Source organism: Talpa occidentalis, unplaced genomic scaffold (genome assembly GCF_014898055.3).
Source record: "Talpa occidentalis isolate TD23 unplaced genomic scaffold, MPIMG_talOcc4v2.1 talOcc4.12, whole genome shotgun sequence".
NCBI classification, from domain to species: Eukaryota; Metazoa; Chordata; class Mammalia; order Eulipotyphla; family Talpidae; genus Talpa; species Talpa occidentalis.
This window is the reverse complement of record NW_023601212.1, coordinates 94,753,538-94,773,378: the sequence shown is the minus strand read 5'-3', so window position 1 is coordinate 94,773,378 and position 19,841 is coordinate 94,753,538. Positions and strand designations below refer to the sequence as shown.

Here is a 19,841-nt window from a genome sequence, read left to right as displayed (position 1 = left end):
ATTTAGGTTTTCTAAATTCCTGCTATGAGTGAGACCATCTGGTATTTTTCTTTTTCTTTCTGGCTTATTTCGCTGAGCACATTCCTTCCAGCTCCATCCATGTTGCTGCACATTGCATGAGTTTATCTTTTTTGATTGCTGAGTAATATTCCATGGTGTATATGGACCACATCTTCTTGATCCAGTCATCTATTTTTGGGCATTTGGGTTGTTTCCAAAGCTTAGCTATTGTAAACAGTGCTGCTATAAACATAGGGGTGCAGGTGCCCTTTTGAATTAATGTTTCTGTGTCCTTTGGGTAAATACCTAGGAGTGGAATTGCTGTGATCCCCAAATTTAAACAAAACAACAAATGAGTCAACAAAGGCCCAGATATTTCTGAAGGAGAATAAGGAAGGGGCACTCACCTTGCTCATCCAAAAGGCTTATTATAAAGCTCTAGTTAAGACAGGGGACGATGGTACAGAGACAAACAAACTAGCACAGAAAGAGATTTATGCATCTGTGAAACTTTGATTTTTGACAGAGATAGCATGATAGAGTGGAAAAGGAAAAGTTGGAAAAACTATTTGTCTATGGGAAAAAATAAAACTGGATTCTTACTCATACCATGCAGGAGAATCAATTCCAGATGAAGTACTTAAGTATTTAAAAAAAAAAAAAACAACTTGAAAAGAAAATATAAGTGAATATCTTTTTGAGCATGAAGTAGGAAAGAATTCATGAAGATAACAGAAAAATGTGACACATAGAAAAAGATAAGTTTGGCCACATAATATTAAAATTTTGTCCACAAGATACTTTAGAGAATGAAGACGCCCTATAAACTGGGAGAAGCTATTTATAGCACATGCATGTGACAGACAATTAGCACCAGGATACCAAAAAAACACACCTGCAAATCAGTAAGAAAATACCCAAAAGAAAATGAGCAAAATCTGCCTCAATTTTCCTGATATGATTTTTTAAAAAAATAAATTTTTCTTAAAAAAACATAAAAATGGGGCCTCCCTGGTGGCACAAGGGGTTAAGACGCAACCTATGAAGCTGTCCGTAGCCACTGCAGCACGAGTTTGATCCCTGGCCAGGAAGCTACCCACATGGCACAGCAAACCTCTCCTGACTAGCCTGCTGCTCCCCTCGGCAGTTTATTTCAGTAGATCCACCTGTTCTGTCCCCCCACTAATGTCTCTGATGAATCCTCTCACCTCCTTACCTCCGTACCTCTGGCCTATACCCCAGCTCTTGTATGCATAAATAAACAGATCTTTAAAAAAAAATTAGAAAGACTGATAATACTAATGACTGGGAAGATTCAGGACAATGGGATTCTCCCTTGGTGCAACTACTTGCAAAATGACTCAGCATCCTCAATTCTGATCACACATCTTCTGACCCAGAATCCCACTCCTAATGTAGATTACTCATTAATGCATGTGGATTAAGAAACAAATACAATGAATTTTTCCAAAAGCACTATTAAGAGCCAAACAAAAAATTAAAAATTGAAATAGAAGAGGGTTGAGTAAGGAAAGAGAAAGAAGTAATCCAATCTCCACCAGCAGGTGAATGGACAACTGGAGTGTTCTCTCAGTGGACCAGGACAGCTGTCCAGAATGGATGTCTTAGTAAAGCAACAGCATTTGAGAAATGCAAGTCCCTGGAGTGTAACTGATTGTCTTTCCCTAGGTTCCAAAACAAATCCAAACCAACAAACAAAAAAATATATATTCAGGGGTGGGGAGGGGCATGGTGGAGGAAGAGAGAGAGGAAGGAAAGAGAAAATTAAAAGGAACACATCTGCACAACTTCCAGGAGTGGCTGTTCTCAGCAGGGAGTCAGGAGGATGGACTAAGAGAGGAACAGGTAGACTGCATTTACTAGCAGTGGCTTAGTTCTTTGGTTGAGTAGTGGTTTCACAGTTGTTCATTACATTTTATATAAACAAAATGTCTAGGTTTTCTGTTGTTGACCCTTTCCAGTACAGACTTGTCTAAGTTGAAGCTGCCATAAGACCAGATAAAAGTGAGTCTACTTTCATGCCCACAGGGATCAGAGGTGGCCCAGAGTGGCTGGTGCAGGTAAATTAAATGAGCACTACAGCTAAAATGCTGGGCTTCTCAAACTTTTCTCAGGATGCTAAGGACGTGTGTGAGGCCTGGTTGCTGGGCCTCTGAAATCCACTGACCACGGCATTAGCACACTGCTGCAGCTGCCACACACTCCTAGCCCGCGCTTTCTGCAGTGGCTACGCACAGTCAACATCAAGTTCTCAATTGTCAGGACATTACAAACATTCCTATTAACCCAATAGTTGCAAGAAAGAAAACATTTACTGGATACTTGCTCTACTAAGCAAAGAAAATGCCGCAAGCATTATCTGGACTTTCTGGACAGGGAAACTGAGGCTCAGAAGAAGGGACATTCCAAGGATTACAGGGTTTGGGCTGGGATCCAAATCAAAGTCTACATTCTTTTGATGGCACCAAATGCACGGGAGGGTCCCAGATCATGCCTTCAGAGTTAACACAGGTGTATACATCTGTCTGCAAGAGAATGGGAGTTTGTCCATCTCTCTATATAACAGCTCTGTGTATGCAGCAGAAGGACGCACTGCCTGATGACCTGGAATGTTAACCTATCACCAGCAGTGACATGTGGCGAGAATGGCTTCTGCCAGGTTTGCAGACCCAAACCCTACTCCCCGAGGTCAAAGTGTGCCTTAGTGCTCACCGTGCCTATCTCTGACGCCCTTAAAGATGGCCTCTCCTTACTCCTCAACAGCTGTCAGCCCTAAGGTTCACCCTACACTAGGATGACATCAAATGCTGTTTGGTGTTTGTTCATTTAAATATCCAACACGTTGGATACAAAAGTTCCCTCATTTTCCATGTGATTTTGATCAGTTTTGGACTTGCAGATTGGCCATTTTTCTACTTTTACCAGATAGAGAATGGAGGGTGTTACGGTGGATCCACTAACTCTTCTGACAACACCAGAGTCTGCTTTTAGAACATTCCTCAACTCATTCATTCAACAAACACTGGCCCCAGGTGCTGGATACTGGGGTGTGACAGAGGGAAGAGGCATTCCCCCCATGAAGCAGCCCAGGACTCAGAGGGGAGAAGGAGAGGAACAGGTTGGGGCGGGGGGGACACCAGGTGAGCAAGACGCTATGTGAGAAGTGATTTTAACATGAGGAGGGGCAGAGGGAAAAGAGTCAATAAACACAAGTTATTAAGAGGTTGACAGAGGGGAAGAGGCTGCTATTTCATGGCCCACGCCAAGTGCCAGAGTTTGGATGAAATGGACCTTGTTTCCATTACCCAGCCTGGTGCTGGTTGTTTCTTTTTCTTTTCATGACGCCTAAGCTGAAAAGTCAATTAAAAATAAATAAAGCTACCATTTATTGAGCATATCAAGAACTATGCTAACAGCTTTACAAACAAAGCTATCTAGTTCTCACTTGTTCATGCATCTATGTTTATGAATACAGAGAGTGATGTAGTTCGTTCTCATTTGTTCGTTTATTCAGCTAATCCATTCACTCATGAACAAACGCCATCTTTGAATGCTGGCAGCTGGGGCTCTGTGGGTGAGCCCGAGACAGCCCTCATGCGCAGCGGGGAGAAGGCCAGCGTGCAAGCTCCACATGTGTGCTGCGAGCGCCCTGGAGATCTGGGCCAGCAGATGACCAAGCCCAGGAACAGACGTTCGGGTCTTTCCTGAGACAAACCTGTGGGGAGGTGGCAGGGTCAGCAGTCCTGGGCAAGGAACTGCAGCCCCGGTTCGGAACATAAAGTGGCCAATCTCTTGGGAGGAAGCATAGTCTTGACTAAGGAATCAGCTGAAGATTTTAAAGGTGGGGACCTGAAGAGGGAGCAGAGAGGAGCCCAGTGAGGATGGAGCACGGACACACCTCAGAGGGCCTTCAGCTGCGGGCGCCTGCGCAGGCGTCTCCTTCCTGAGGACCTGACAGGTGTATGTTTCTGCAAGATCACTCTGGTTGAAGGGGAGAGACAGGGGCAGGAATGGAAAAGGCACAGAGGAAGAAAAGAAGTCTTAATGGAAGACCCCAAGAAATACCAACAGCTAATCATGATGTAGGTGGGGAAAAACGGGCCTGGAAGCCAGCAATGGGATTCAAGAAGGAGAACCAGGTCAACATGCTGAGCCCACCTGGCAGGAGGAAGGGAGGGCCTTGAGGTGACACACAGGTGCAGAGGTCACGGGGGACCTTAGTGAGAGTAAGCTCCGCAGGATGGGGAGACCATTGAGCATGAGCGGAAGCAGAGGCAAGGGTGATGAATGCAGACCACCTGAATCGATCAGGAGCAAGGGCGAGCTGGGATCTCGAGAGATCTTTTGAAAAGATGGAAGGGATTCAGCGGGCTCTTGTGCTGTTGAGAGAAGTTAACCAGTGGCACAGGGATAAAGGAGAGGAGATCAGGCCTGGAACACGCGTGAGGGCCCCACTCCTGGAAGGAGGGCGGTGTGGGCGCAGAGCTTTGTGAATCTGTCAGGCATCTGTGTCCTGGGTGGGGCCTGCCGAGAGCACCGGGGTAGACAACTGGGAAACCAGAAGAATTGAAAGGCCCGGGAGCTGGCGATGGACGAGGACCCAGTTGGAGACAGTGGTCTGCTATGCAGTATCACTACTCTGGCTCCTCAGCTCCAGAAACAAGGCCACACCTAGGGCAGGGACTCTTCTACAGATGAGGAAAGAGGCTGCTAAGGCAAGGGGCCTGCAGAAAGCCAAAATAACTCACTGGGAGAGCTGCATTTGAACCCTGACCCCCTGGTTTTCATGCCACGCTCCTGATGACTACGTGAACCTGCCCCTTCAGGTTGTCAACAAAGCAGCTGCTGTAAACCCTGAGCAAACAGAACAAGGTTTCCCTAAGTGCTGACGCAGGGTCTGAAAAGTCAGGGTAACGACGTGCAGAGGCGAGAAGGGCTTTTATGATGGAGTCAAGTGGCAGCAGAAAGAGTCAAAAAAATGCTTAGAATTGAGAGCTATTTTTTAAAAAACGGAGAGAATATCTTTTTTGACTTTTTTTTTAAACACACAACTTAAAATAGGAGTGGGGAAGCAATTCCATACTTAACCGTCTTGACAAACTTGACAGACAGCTGAAAGACCCAAGAAATTTACAACATTCTTCACACTTCATGGGAGAAAATTAAGATTGATGTCTCAACTACACAGGAATAATTTAAAGTAAAATCAAAGATCCCCTAGATCCTGTGAAATGGCAGATCTGAGATGGCAGATCCTCAACGTCAAGAACACTGAATAAATCTCACTCTAGGGAACGCTAAATAGTACATGTTCTAGTTACACTATTTTACAGCAATATCTTTAAAGTCTGCCTGTAGACATATAACAGAGGAGTTAAAATAAATCAGATTCGCGGTCGGCAGAGAGGGTGCGATGCGCCAGGTGCTGTGTTGTCAGTCTAGTATGTCAGTCTGTCCTATGTCCTAAGGTATTAACCTGAACACCCGCCCCTTCATCTCCAATGCCACTTCTAGAGAACAGTCCTACTTAGACTGCAAAAAATGGACGCTCGGACAGGTGAGGCTTCTCGCCCACAGTCACAGTGGTAGAAGGGGTGACAGCCGGGTTAGCCGCTGACACAGCTCCCCCCACACACATGCCTCTCACACTGCAACAGCTGAAACTGTCCATAATGGCTTCCAACATGCAACGGTGTCACCCAACACACCTTCCTTTCCCACACACAACACCTTCCAGTGTTTTTTGACTTTCCCTTCTTTATTCATCCTGGTTTCCTGACCCACTACAGGGCCCTCACCCGGAGTTTGAAACACTCCACAGCTCAATGACACCCACCATTCAAATGCCATTTCTACACGACAATGCGCTTTGTGTTCTAAAAGGTTAATCAACAAAAGAACTTCTAGACACGACCTATTCACCAGCCAGAGCCTGCACGTAACCAGACTGCTGGCTGGGGAGCCAGTCAGAGCTAAGTAGGACTAGTTCTTGCTAACGATACGCCCGATAGAGCCACAGAGCAGGTACAAATGTATGCTAGAGCAATGCTTACGGACCGCTTGACCCAGGCTGCGTGGGCTGCTGATGACAGGTTACACCTGCCACGCAGCTAGGGATGCTGGGACAAGGCCCACCTGCGTTATCTCCTCTCCTCTCTGTGCATGCAGAGAGGCCACGGAGCCAGCACGGTTTCAAGATTTAAAGCCTTTAATAGTTGAAAAGCGAGACGCCCGTCTGTTTATAAGCCAGCCAGATATGGGAGATACTGTGCTGCAATATTTACACTTTGATTAAATGTCCCTCTCAGGATGTTTTGATGTGGTTTTCATGTGACAAAGGAATTGACTTACACCTCAGGACTCAGCTTATTCATTAACCAAGTGAAACCCAGAAGAAAAGGCAGGGGCTGGGGAGAGGATAAGGAGGATACTGCTGCCCCTTCACAGCCAGGCAGGGCTGAGCTATCTCACCTGTCAGGTGAGTCACTCGTTATCCCTGGGAGGGTGGGTGTCAGTCAGCCACCCAGAGCGGCCTCTCCCGGCCTGCCAAGGAAGGAGTCACAGAGATGGCAGATAAGCCGGACACAGGATGACTCTGTCTGCCATGCTGCGGGTCGGGAACTCCTCAGCACTTGGGCACCAGGAGGCTCCCTCACCACCGAGAGCCCTGCCTTTATCTTCTCCCACTCCCCAGCCCTGCAATCCGTCCGCAGATGTGGAACATTTTAAAATCTACATCAGACATACACTGGCCTCTTCAGTGTCCCCAGGACACCCCACGTACGGTCTGTCACCACCAGAAAGGTGTGAAGAAATGTCAGTACAACTTCATTGAACACGTGGGCCAGGCACCTCCGTGCACTCGTGGGGCCCTTGCTGGCACGCGCCCACACTTTGCAGAGATAATTGTACAGTAACAAACGGAATGGAATCTGCTCTCCAGAGTACAGGTTGCCTCGGGACAATGAAACGTATTTGTTTTAATCGGCAATGTTTGCCTTCAGAAAAGAAGTACACAGAAGGAATCACAACTTCTCCAAAGGAGAAACAATGACAAAGCTAGTTTTGTCTCCAGATCAGTTGCACTCCTTGCCTTGCTGGGTGATGTGACTGATTTATTTCACGGTGGATTCTGTCTGTGGACGACACACTCAGACCCTAAAGATTACCAAATGCCCCAAAAGGAGGACATGGAGCCAAAAAAGAATTGTGCTGATGTTAAAGTCCCAACCCACCTTGGCAGCTAGCAGATTCATTCCACACTTGCTTTCTGCTTCTTTTAAATTGCCAGTCACTGCTGTATATACCTTATGATTTTTGGAAGGTGGTCCCACCCTTTATCCCCCACTAAGTTGTTCCCTGTTGTGGGAGACTGCATTCGGGTCTAGACAGCACATTCAGCAAACTGGTCCTGCACAGAGAATAGGAGAAAGGCAAAAAAAGGTAGATGAAGCAAGGGGTGGGGCAGGCCAGGTAAGGAGAGACAGCAAGAGCCCAGAGTGAGCTTTTCCCATTTGTAAGTGCTTTGAAAAGGTGGTGACTCCCCCCAATTCAGAGAAGTAACAAGTTCTTCACCTTCCAGCACATTTAAAGTATCTGTGAAATTCTTTGCCAGCAGAGTAAGATTTTTTTTTTAAGTGTTATGATCGTTGCTGAGCTTTCCAGACTCAAGTTAACATGTCTAAATTGTTCTAAACTTTCATTTTATCTATATCCTAAGGAAAAATGAATGTTGATCTCTATCTGGCAAAATCTCTGGCAAGGCAAAATCAACTGGTTAGATAGAAGAGTCAAGTCTTACATTTAAAAACATTTACGTGAAAATAAATTAATACAATGGCAAGCGTGATGCTGCTACATTTTTGAGTATTCTGGAATATTTTATAATGTTATATCTTCAAATACCCAATAGCCCAAGGGTGTCTCACAATGCCAAAATACTCAACACAAATTGGGAAATTGAAAAATAACTCTCAAAAGTCATGTGTCTGCACAGAACACAGAATGCTTTCTGCTTCATTACGAAGCATTCATGGTTTTGAAAACTGCTCTCTCCATTTATTCTTCCCTAGAAAAGTCTTACCATCCTTTAAATTATAATTCTGCAGCCCCACATCTCTAATGCAAGCGAGGACTCATTTTTAAAGCAGGTGGAACAGTCCTTAGCCCTGTTTAATGAATAAAGGCATTTACCCTGCCTTTGTATAGTATTATGTTTTAATGAAGAAAAGGATGAGTAGCTGTGAGCAACTTGCCCGGCATCCAGCTGGAAAGCACAGAAGGGCAGTCGTGAGGAGCTTCCCCACCAGAAAGAGAACAAGTCAGGCTTGCTCCTAAGGCTGCAACTGGGATGCTTCTGTGGAAACCAAATCAGCAGCAAGAAGGTACCTGGCGACCAGCTCCCCTGCTGTGTAACACACTCAGTGAAACAGCCCAAGGCCTGAATCATGAAATTATTTTGACCAATATAAAAAATAACATGTTTTCAGTCACAAGTTCCCCTCTGGATTTGACTGGAAAGTCAAACCACCCAGCTTTCACCCTACAATGGTAGAGCGAGGAGGACAGAATTGGTAGCAGTATTACCGTGCGGGCAGAGGCATGTGAAATAAAAGTCGGCTTGCAGAGCCAAGTTTATCTCCTACTCCACCCTGAGTGCCTGGCCAAGTGCTGAGAGAGGGCTTTCTGGTAGAGTAGGTAGAGAGGAGCCCCACTGATTCTGGGGTTGCCAGGCAACATGCCACCTCTCATTAAAGCCTGCGGGTGAGGCTCCTCAGAGGCTGGCTGGAATGCTGGGCCTGCCTCCTGCAAGCTACCAGCTGTCTCCTCCCTTGCACATTCCCTCCCCACCAAATGCTTGTGGGGAACTGGGTGGTTAGGAAGCAGCCACCTGAATGGAGCCCAAGGTGGTGAGCCGTGCAGGCCACGCATGGCCACTACCCTGCTGCTGCCAGAGGGGCACAGGCAGACCTCAGTTTGGCTCTCCGCAGCCTCGAGGACACTTTGCTTGGATTATTTAAATGTAAAATAGTTGCGTCAAGATTCCAAAGATTTTTATAAACACTGTGCAGAGCCAGGTGGTGGAGTGAGTATGCAACTCTGTGGCAGTCCCACCCTAGGCAGCCCCTCAGCCCTCCGGGCAGCTGTCCTCTCCTCTCTGAGCAGAGGGGCACGCTGCAGTTCACTTCAGGGAAACAATATGGGGTGCAACTGTGTGCATGATGGGGAGAGGCAGGGAGGCTAAAAGTGGAAATTGCTTTTCTTCGAAATTACCCTAAAAAAAATTCCCTGTGGAGGCGCCCCACGGCATTCCAAGCGGCTGTTGACCCTGCCAGTGTAAGAACATGCTGCTGCTCCTTCTCTTGTACACCCAGGGAAAAGGATGGCATGCACACGAGGACACTCTGGGGCATGCATGTGTGTGTGCAAGCACATGGCTTCTAATCAGGGGAATGTGAGGACTGGGACTCACGTGGGAGAAGCAGATCCTTATCTCCCGTTTCATCACTCGTATACATACTTTCACCCAGTGGAGTGTCAAGCAAAACCAGTCTCACTACCAAAAAAATAACTCCCCCAAATGAGTCCACTGGAATGCACAGGAGAGGGAAGTTTCTGATGGGACCATCTGTGTCTTTGTGCCCATTCTCAGCCTGTACACGCCCGAGCTGCTTCTTTGAAGACAAAGAACTTGTTTCAGTCATTTTATATCACACTGGTATTTCTCCAGGAGGGAATATCTAGCACAGCTATTCTTCTCTGCTTCCAAACAGCCCTGCACTTGCAATGACTGCAAGCCACTGAATGAATATCTGTGGCTTAACCTCCTGGCGCATGGATTTTACTGAAGAGGAAGAAGGAAAAGTTAAATAATTAATCTGGTAATTTAAAACATTTTAATATTAAAATAAAATGGATGTATTATAGAGTAGATTTTTTTTTCAATTGCGAGAATGGTTTAAATAAAACATGAGACATGCAGATAAATTCCAACTTTACTCCCCTTCTCTCTACCCTCTCCTGCCCCCCCGCAAACTCCTTGAGCATTCGAGCTGCTGTCCTTTGGCGTTAGGGGCGGTGGTGGAAGTTGGCCTCCTACTCTGAAGGACTAACCAGTTCTTTCTGGTAGAGTGAGGGCCTCACAGGAGGGCAGATACCCTGCCTTGTCTTTATGGTGGCAAGGTGGTGAATGTCCACACCGGGTGGCTTACACAAGACAATTTGTATTCTAGCCTCACCAACGACACTCACAAAGCTCCAGAGAGTTCTTTGAGGTTAGAAGCAATCCTGGAAAGGGCTGACTGGTGTGAGGAAAGTGTAATATGATATCTATTTTTTCCAGCAAAGGTGACAGAAATGGATGTATCACATACAAGCAAGGAAAGATGAGGGCAGCCTAGGCTGAGAGAGTGAGCTATCCCAGTTCAAACACATCTACTTGAAAGGGGGTATGACGCCATATGCCTGTGTCTCCCCACACACCTGTGGACACGATGGCTTGGAGCCAATCCTGGCTCTCATGAACTTGACAAGTCATTCGGGGTTCACTGGTCGTTCTGGATGCAGGGGAAGCAGTGCTCTTGCTGGACCAGGGCCCGGGAGGCAGTGGGGGCAGCGCTTGCTGAGACGACCTGCCACGCGGTGTGCTCTGCCCACGCCCCAGGCTCTGCTACCCTCACTAAGTAGAGCAGTAAACCGAAATCTGTCGAATGACTTGCCCAGGGTCATGCAGCAAGTTTAGGGAGAGGAAGTGGCATCAACGCCAAGGCATCCGGTTCAGGATGAGGCCAAGGGAACACCAGCCCTGGCCACCTATTACTCTGCTGCTGTCTTCCCGAGCAAGGAACACCCCGAGGGGCTGGCTCCTGCAGTGTGCTGTCTTCAGCACAGACCCATGGCTTAGTGAAGGCTCTGTGTGAGGAAGGACGGGCTTAGAGAGGCCTATGGGCTTTGACTTAGTAATACCTCTTTTAGGAAACTGTTCCTTAAAACAAATTGAGATGAGGGCAAATTTTTAATGCACAAACATGTTTGAAGATCTGTCTGTATTTTTTAAAATCACAAACATAAGCTAAAAAGTTCACAGTAGAAGATAGCTAAATAATCATGTCAATCACATGCATTAAAAATATGTTTTTCAAGGGAACAATAATGGAGCAAATAATCAATACATTATTGAGCTATTTGAGAAACAGTAACTTGAATGCTTACCTCAGAGGTTACACACTATTGGTTCATTCAATAAATACCTGCTAATTACCAGCTATGTGTCAGGTAGTAGTTTAGGCATTGCAGATACATTGAAAATAAAATCTTTGCTCTCCTAGATGATGTTTATTCATCTGAGTTCACTTTGAAACAATTACTAAGCAGTTCGCTCATGATACAAGGGCTTTTCTAAGTGTGTTAAGACACAATTTAAAAGGTAAAAACAAAACATCTGACTTCACAGTTTCCATTCCAGTGGTAGAACACAGACAGTAAACAGAAAAGTCAGATATGCTGTGTATATATTGTATTATTATGGAGAAAAAGAAAAGCAGAGGGTATGCAGATGGGAGTTGCAATTTTAAGAAAAATGGTCAGAAACAGTCTTACTGATAGGGCTGCCAAGTAAAAATACAAGACTCGCAGTTAAAGTTGAATTTCAGAGGAGCAACAAGTTATTTATGTGTGTGAGAATATTCCATACAATATTTGGGACATAATTATGAGATGTGAAATCTGGCAACCCTGCTTACTGCTAAGGTAGCATTTCAGCAAGACCCATTCCTTAACACTTCCCTTAACCCTTAACACTTCCAAACTGGACACCAAAGGCAGAAAAGATAAAATAATAAATTGTTAGTTTTTACTACAGAAAAATGTAAAGCCTTGGAGTAGCAAAATGGACAATATTAAGAAGTAGACAACAAATCAGGACAAATATTTGCAAAATACAAAATGCAGAATTAATTACTTTAAGCTTCAATTTCTTCTGTAAAGTGAAGGTGGCAATAGTCCCTGCAATTCATAGAGTTGTTAGGAAGATGTTAGAACAGTGTCTACTATTTAGTAACTTATGGCTCACTAAAAGTTAGAAATGAATACTAATTGATCATAATAACAGTATACTTACAAATCAACAAAGCACATAATTCACAATACGAGAAAACCCAGTTAAACTTTTCCAAATCTTTCTAGTACCTACTTTGACTACACATAAACTCAAGCTTGAGTGACATCCTTTGCATAAAGTATTACCTGGCATGCTTATTAATTACAGAGGGGGAAGTTGCAGTGGAGAAATCTGAGACTCATCAATCATTGGAGGAAACATCAGCAATAATGGAATAAGCTGATATCATGTGCCTCCTAGTGACATGTGCCCAGGAACTCCTCACCTACATGGTTCTCCTGCCAAAGATGTTTAATCTGAATCTTATGAGACAGACAAGTCCAAATTGAAGGACACTGCAAACCCACAAGTGGTCAAAACAACAAAAAAGAATGTCAATGTTAGAAAAACAAAAACAGATCAGGGAGCCATTCTAGATGAAAGGAAAACAAAGAGCAATGGTGCGCTAAGTGTGACACAGGATTTTGACAGGACCTTGGATCAAAAAATAAAAAATATCAAGATCATATATTTCCTGCAATAAAAACACACAAATTGTACACACGTTCATATCTGTATGTATTAAGGGAAGGTATGTATATATGCATGCAAGTAAAGCAAATAAGACAAGATGTTACCAAATTAACTTTTGAAGTGTTTTATAAATCAAAGGAGTTAACAATAAATAAACAAAAAATGCATGGTCTACTCATCAAAAAAACAAACAAAAACACCAAAATCCATTCTCAATAAGCAAAAAAGTACTGATCAGAATGTTTTTTTTAAATGATAAATACCTAACATCAAATGGATTATAAACTGATAGAGCCTTTGTAGAGGGCAAACTGACAATATATGAGAAATTTGAATTTTTAAACTTTTTTGAAAACCAATCCTCTGACTCGATCACATTATGGACAAAGGTCAAATGAAATTCCAGAAACTTGTAATTTCGTGTGTGGAATTCCTTCTGAAACATAAAATTCTTGTGCCAAAGATGTTTGAGAGTATCATGGTGTTTATAGTATTTAAAATGAAAAAGAACTTTTAAGTTCTATAATAAGAATACTCTTCAGTAAATTATGGCTCTCAACTTGGTGGCTTATTTAACTAACGCAACCAGTTAAAATGTTTTCACAGAGTAGAAATAATTTGAGAGAATTTCTTATAACTTTTAATGAAAAAGCAAAACCTAAATTCCTATCTACAGCATGATTATATCCACATAAAATATAAATGCAAAATCCTGGAAGAAAGTACCAGAAAGTATCAAGATTACTTCTAGGTGATCTTTTTTTTTTTTTTTACTTTATGCATATATATGTATGCCTGTGTTTGTATGTTTCTCCCTATCTTAAATATAAAATTGTTTCATTTCAAAAACACCAAAAAGAATTGGCATTCTTCAACTTGGAACACAGAGAATTTTTTATTATAGTTGCCCGATTAGATGATCTGAAAGCCGAGTACAAGGAACAGAGGTTGGTATTTCTACAGTGCTGTGGTCTGTAGTAACCAGAAGAGAGTCCTACTAAAAAGAAAACTTTTTAACTGACCTTGGTACAGCAAATTTTTTTAAACTTATAGAGGAAGGTTATAAGTTATGAATTAGTTTACACTTAATATTATCTAAATGCTGACATGTTCTACTAAAGGGGCTGATTCCACGTTAACAAAGACCAAATAAAACTTCTTTGCAAAGGACCTGTTTCAATATTTTATTTAATTAATTTGGTGTTCGGTTATAGCTCAACCTCCAAAGTCCTAGTCTAGACTGAACCAAAATTCCACAATTGATTTCATTTATAGGCTTAAGAAAACCGTTAACACAAACTGAATGAAAATCCCTATATTATTTTAAATGTATGCAAATCAACTTTTTAAAAAATTTAGAAACAGCTTAAACTATCATTTATTATGACCCAATTAATTTCTTCATCTATCACAATGTAAAGCAACACTTTAAGCAGATAATTTCCCATGTTTCGTAGAATTAAAAATTATTCTTGGGGGGCCTCCCTGGTGGCACAAGGGGTTAAGCACAGCACTGTGAGACTATCTGCAGCCTCTGCGCAGACTCCCACAAGGGCAAGACTCCTGTCTTGCCCGCAGTTCCCCTCAGCAATGTGTTTCAGTCAGTCTGCCTGTTCTGTTCCCCACTCTGTCTCTGGTGAATCCTCTCACCCCCCTGCACCTCTGGCCTGTATCCCAGTTCTGTATGCATAAATAAATAAATCTTTTAAAAAAATATTCTTGGGGGACTCCCTGGTGGCGCAGGCAGTTGAGCGCAGCACTGTGAAGCTGTCTGCAGGCTCTGCAGTGCTGGTTGGATCCCTGCCGGCCTCAGAGCAACCCACATGGAGAGCAGAACTCTCCTGACTCGCCCACTGCTCCCCTCAACAGTGTACTTCAGTCAATCTGCCTGTTCTGTTCCCTGCTCTGTGTCTGGTGAATCCTCTCATCCTCCCGCGCATCTGGCCTGTACCAGGGCTCTTGCATAAATAAAATAAATCTTAAAAAAAAATTATTCTTGGGCATAAGCTGTTCTGAGAGTAACAAAAATTATTCTGAGAAACCAGGAGGCAAAATTTTAAAAAGGTAGCATTTCCAAATAAGCTAAATTATAAACAAAATTATTCTGAAATAATTATGTACAATAATTCTGAGAAATAAAATGAACTACTTTGGAAATTTCACCTACTTGGGCTTAAAAAAAATTATTAAAGCCATCCCCCTGGAGAAAGGAGATCCCCTACAAGGCTACCGCAGATAAGAGGTATGGTAAACAGCCTGTCTGAGAAGTTGCCAGAGCTAAGATGTAAGCAGTGTGTCAACCTGTTTGTCTGACCTTCCTGCTCAGCCCCCCATGTGGCACCAGACAAGGACAGGCGGCAATAGTGGGCATGCTGCCTCCCAGCCTGCTTCTTGGGAAAATCATCATCAAGTGAACTCTGCTCACTCACAGAAAGAATGAACAGTGCACTTCAGAGTTACTGGGCTGGAGGTAGAGAAAGAAAGGAGAAAAGGTTTTGTTTAATAAATGTGACCTGCTGCATGATTATTTAATAACTTTTCTGTGGCTATAAATAAAAAGATTATTTAAAATTGTTGTGTCAAATTGTAAAATAGTGTAATTACCAAACCATTTTCATGTGCTGGGGTATCTGGGATCCCAAAATTTTAAACTTAGTCATTCATCAAATAAGAGCTATCAAACAGGTATCAAATAATGAGGAGGAACTCCTATCATCATTATTATTTAAAACCCACAAATATGAAGTTTTATTACTTAGTCAAATATTACCAATATCCAAGAGCATCTAAAATTTGTTGTTTTTGTAATATTTACTGTAACACATCAGTGTTAGGGCAAAATATATTAAAACAAATTACAAAGATTTTTATAATTGGAACCCAAAAAAACCTAGAAAAGCTACTGTTTCAGGTAGAAACCTGTATCATACGAATAAGTACATTTTCCCAGTCCTTGGGGAGGTTTGTATTGATTTTATTTTTGAAGCAATGGACATTTTGGCATTTAATTTCTTTTCTTTTTTTTTTTTTAAAGATTTATTTATTTATGTATACAACAGCTGGAGTATAGGCCAGAGGTGCAGTGGGGCAGCGGTGAGAGGATTCACCAGAGACAGAGTGGGAAGCAGAACTGGCAGATCTACTGAAATACACTGCTGAGGGGAGCAGCAGGCGAGCTAGGAGAGGTCAGCTGTGCCATGTGGGTCAGCTCCCTGGCCAGGGATCCAACTCATGCTGCAGCGGCTGCCGATAGCTTGTAGTGCTGAGACTTAACCCCTGTGCTACCAGGGAAGCCCAACAATTTAGTTTTTTAAAGCACAAGCAAAGAAGAAAGATTAATCTATATGATTTGAAGAGGAGGAGGAGGAAGGAGAAGACCAAGGTCCTAAAGAGAAAGAAAAAATTGCTTCTTTCAAATGACAAATAAGGAAACCCAAATGTTCAGCTGGACTCGGTTTCTTCAAGTACATTAGAAGACCACACCCAGTCTCCACTGACAATCCAGAAGCACAGAGCTACCGTCTAGCTACCACCATCCTGTGATGCAAGGTTTTGACTTTGCTATGCAGACAGCGCTGACCATCTACTCAAGCTGGCATTTCTGTTCTGCTACCCCGGGAAGAAAGAGAAACAAGACAAGAGAAGAAAATAAACCTATATAAACAAGAGAAAATGTAGAAAAGAACTGAACCCAGAGGAAAAAATTATTCCCCAATGTCAAAAGTTTTGCACACCCCAACCATAGGGAGGCTGAGTAATGGCAGTTTTGGACCATTTCTCCTGATAAAGAGTTCCAAGGATACACAAAAATCAGATCTGTTATCTCCAAGTGTTTCCTTTAACTTGTACATTGGATCTTCCCTTATTTAAAAAAAATAAACTAAATTTGAAATTCACTGCTCACTGAAACCTTAAAACATACATACAGGTTCCTTATCTCCATGAGTTGACACAGGGTGATAAGCCCAAGGTCCCATTATCTTTTAAAGGTCAAGGATGAAATAGCTTGGCCTGTACTAGGGAGACAGTTTACACTCGGCGCCCATAACACCCAGCTCAGAAATGTGTGCTATTGTTCAGAAAGAGGGACTGACACTATCCTATTTCCAATGCTGAGAAAACCACATGACTTATTTGAGGGTTCATTAAAAAAAAAGAAATTGTTAGGAAAGTATTCAAGCAGCAGATGAACTCCAGCACTAGTCAGAGAGGGTGGCTAATAAACACTGCATCACACATAACATAAGCCTGAATCAACGCGCTGAAATCATGACAAAAATATGAGGCTGCGATGTACGTGGCTCTCCTCTGCCTCCTGACTCACTAGGTTTACCATTTGAGATCCATGTACCCAAAGGGTTTAATGCATCTGAAAAGCGATTCTGAAAAGCCTTTTGGATCAAAAAAAGGGCAACTTTCTCTTTTCCTTCTGGAAGGTATAATTAAAAGGCCATTAATTGTATATAGCTCCCTTGAGACAATCTTACCTTCCATTCTGTAGGGCATAGTTACCACTTGGTGGGCACGGCCCCGAGCTTAGTGCGGCAGGAGGCTCATCATCATCATCTCAGGCCCACCTTCCAGAAGCTACCACAGTGGGGCCTCTGCAAGGAAGAAGCTCACTGATGTGCCACAGAAGGCTGAGCCAAGGACTATTTCAGCTCGGCTTGAAATAGGAGGAAACCTCAGCTCCGAAAGCCTGGGTTAAGCACCGTGCAACACCAGATAGCCCAGAGGCCTGGGAGCCAACCCTAGAACTCAGAGCTCCAAAAAGACCTGTTCTGTCCCTTTCACCTTGTCATCTCAGGTACTTTTTTTAATCCTTTTAAAAAAAAGGTGGGGGGGCCTTTTCAAGTGTAACTAGCAATAAAAATGGCCAATTTATATAATTTTCAAGTTTTTTTACTTTCATTTTTAACCTAGTAACTAAAAATGCTTTTCCTCCAGAAGCACATTGGTGAAGGAAACTCTATGGGCACTACACCTGAGGGGTTGAGGAGAAGCAAATATTGTTTAAAAATGAACATTGATGTAAAAAAATAAAAATAATTAATTAATAATAATAAAGTATTTTTAGAACTTAAGCAAATAAAGGGTACTAATAAACACAAAGACTGTTTTTGGTTGACACGTAATCCAAATAAGAAGAACTATTCACTAGCCATATGTTCATTTTAGCTGAGGTCTCTCCACGTTGGATGAGGAGCCTCTTGCAGGCCATGATGATGGGTTCCGTGACTGCTCAGTCCAGCTCCCTGCTGTGTGTCCTGTTCAGTCGTTTTTACTGCGCTCACTGTGATATGCCATCATATCCGAGTTATGACCCACGCCATGTGGCTGTGAACCAGCACTGCCCTTTAGATAGTTCACTAAGAGCAAAAGCTGCAACTTGACCTAAAACCCTGTTTGACACAACCCTGCGTAGCTTCCTCACTTATCTTTCACCCTCTCCCTCACCATACTCCTGCTGTACTGGCGTTCCTCCAAGTTGCTGACCTGAACATGTGAGTCTTGCTCCTTCTCCCCACCAGTGGGTGACATAAACTCACAGAGAGGGAATTAATCCAAAAGGCTTTAAGAGGGCTGTCAGACGCGACATCCTTCAAGAGAGATAACATAAGTCAGAAAGAGCTGGAAAAAAAAACCTTAAACTGTTCTCCACAGTCATATTGCTGGAGAGTGTGTGGTTTGGTTATCCTGAGGCTGCTGAATATATACCGTGGAATTAAGCACATGAATATTCATACGTAATATCCTGTCCTACCATGTACATTATCGCTGAGAACCAGGATTCTTGCTGTAGAAGAATGATATATATGTGAAGACAGAAGAGGTTAAGTAAAAAACCCATTATCCTGATGTTGAATCAGAAATACCATTTTGAACTCATAATATATTTTCATCTGAAAGAAAACTTCCACCTATTATACAGGCTCAGGAACCATGAGCAGCCTTGCACCCTGAAATACCATTTTCCTTGAACGGTAATCAGAGCTCTGTGGAGAAGTGCTGATTCCAAGTCTGGGGTAGAAAAGGTACAAGATGAGCCTGGAACATCTTGTCATAGCACAGGACAAGTCAAAAGAACTTGGCTAACCTACAGAGGCTCTCACTTGCAAAGCTAGGACAAATGGGTTATTCATGAGGGTCAGAGCCGCAACTGGCTAAAATCACACAGACAGCGTTTATGTATCACTATGCCTGATGATACTGAAATAAAGTAACTCACTGGCCAACCCTGCAGAATTCTAGTAAATCTTCTCACTTTTTAAAAAAGCTGTAAACAAAAGGTAATAATCAAATATACATCTGCTTTCTATACACTGATGATCAGTGAAAGTTTCTCTTCATAGATGCATTCCAATAAATAAAGGGAATGCTAGAATTAGAATATCACCATATTGCAACCTCTGATGAAATAATGGATCTAGGTTGAGCATTTATAGCATCAAATCACAAAACGAGAGATACTAGACACTGGGTGTACACAACGCCACTGATGAAGTTGTAGTGCTCCCAGGCTGAATCTCATTCAGGCCAGCCTCTAGACTAAACAAGCAGTTTACCAGAAACAGGACAGAATCTATAAATCAACACAGGGGGATACAATCACCCAGTTTCTTCGAGAGAGAAGGACAAAGAGAGAGGGAGAGAGACAGAAAGAGGAGAGAGAGAGAGAGAGAGAGAGAGAGAGAGAGACCTATAAATGGATTAAGAGATACAGACATTTCAACAATCACAAAGTGTGGCCCTTATATGGATTTTCACTCTAATGGAAAAAGAAAAATTTGCAATAGTTATAAGATAATTGGAAACCTTTACAGTGACTTTTATACTAAGATATTAAGGATTTACTTCTTTTTAAAGATTTATTTATTTATACATATAAGAACTGGGGTGCAGGCTAGAGATGCAGGGGTGAGAGGACTCACCAGAGACACAGTGGGGAGCAGAACAAGTAGATGTACTGAAATACACTGCTGAGGGGAGCAGCGGGTGAGACAGGAGAGGTCTGCTTTGCCATGTGGGTCAGCTCCATGCCTGGGGATCAAACTCGTGCTGCAGTGGCTGGCAATAGTTTGATGGTGCTGTGTCTTTAACCCCTGTGCCACCAGGGAGGCCCCCAAGGATTTACTTTTTTTTTTTTTAAGATTTATTTATTTATGTATACAAGATCAGAGGTACAGGC

The 19,841-nt window shown here is 43.0% G+C and overlaps 1 protein-coding gene across 1 annotated transcript in view; it reads right to left on the bottom strand.

The window, feature by feature from the left end:
* PARN (poly(A)-specific ribonuclease) overlaps positions 1–19,841 on the bottom strand; it is a 129,895-nt gene that overhangs the window by 41,108 nt on the left and 68,946 nt on the right. The gene's annotated exons all lie outside the window — the stretch shown is intronic.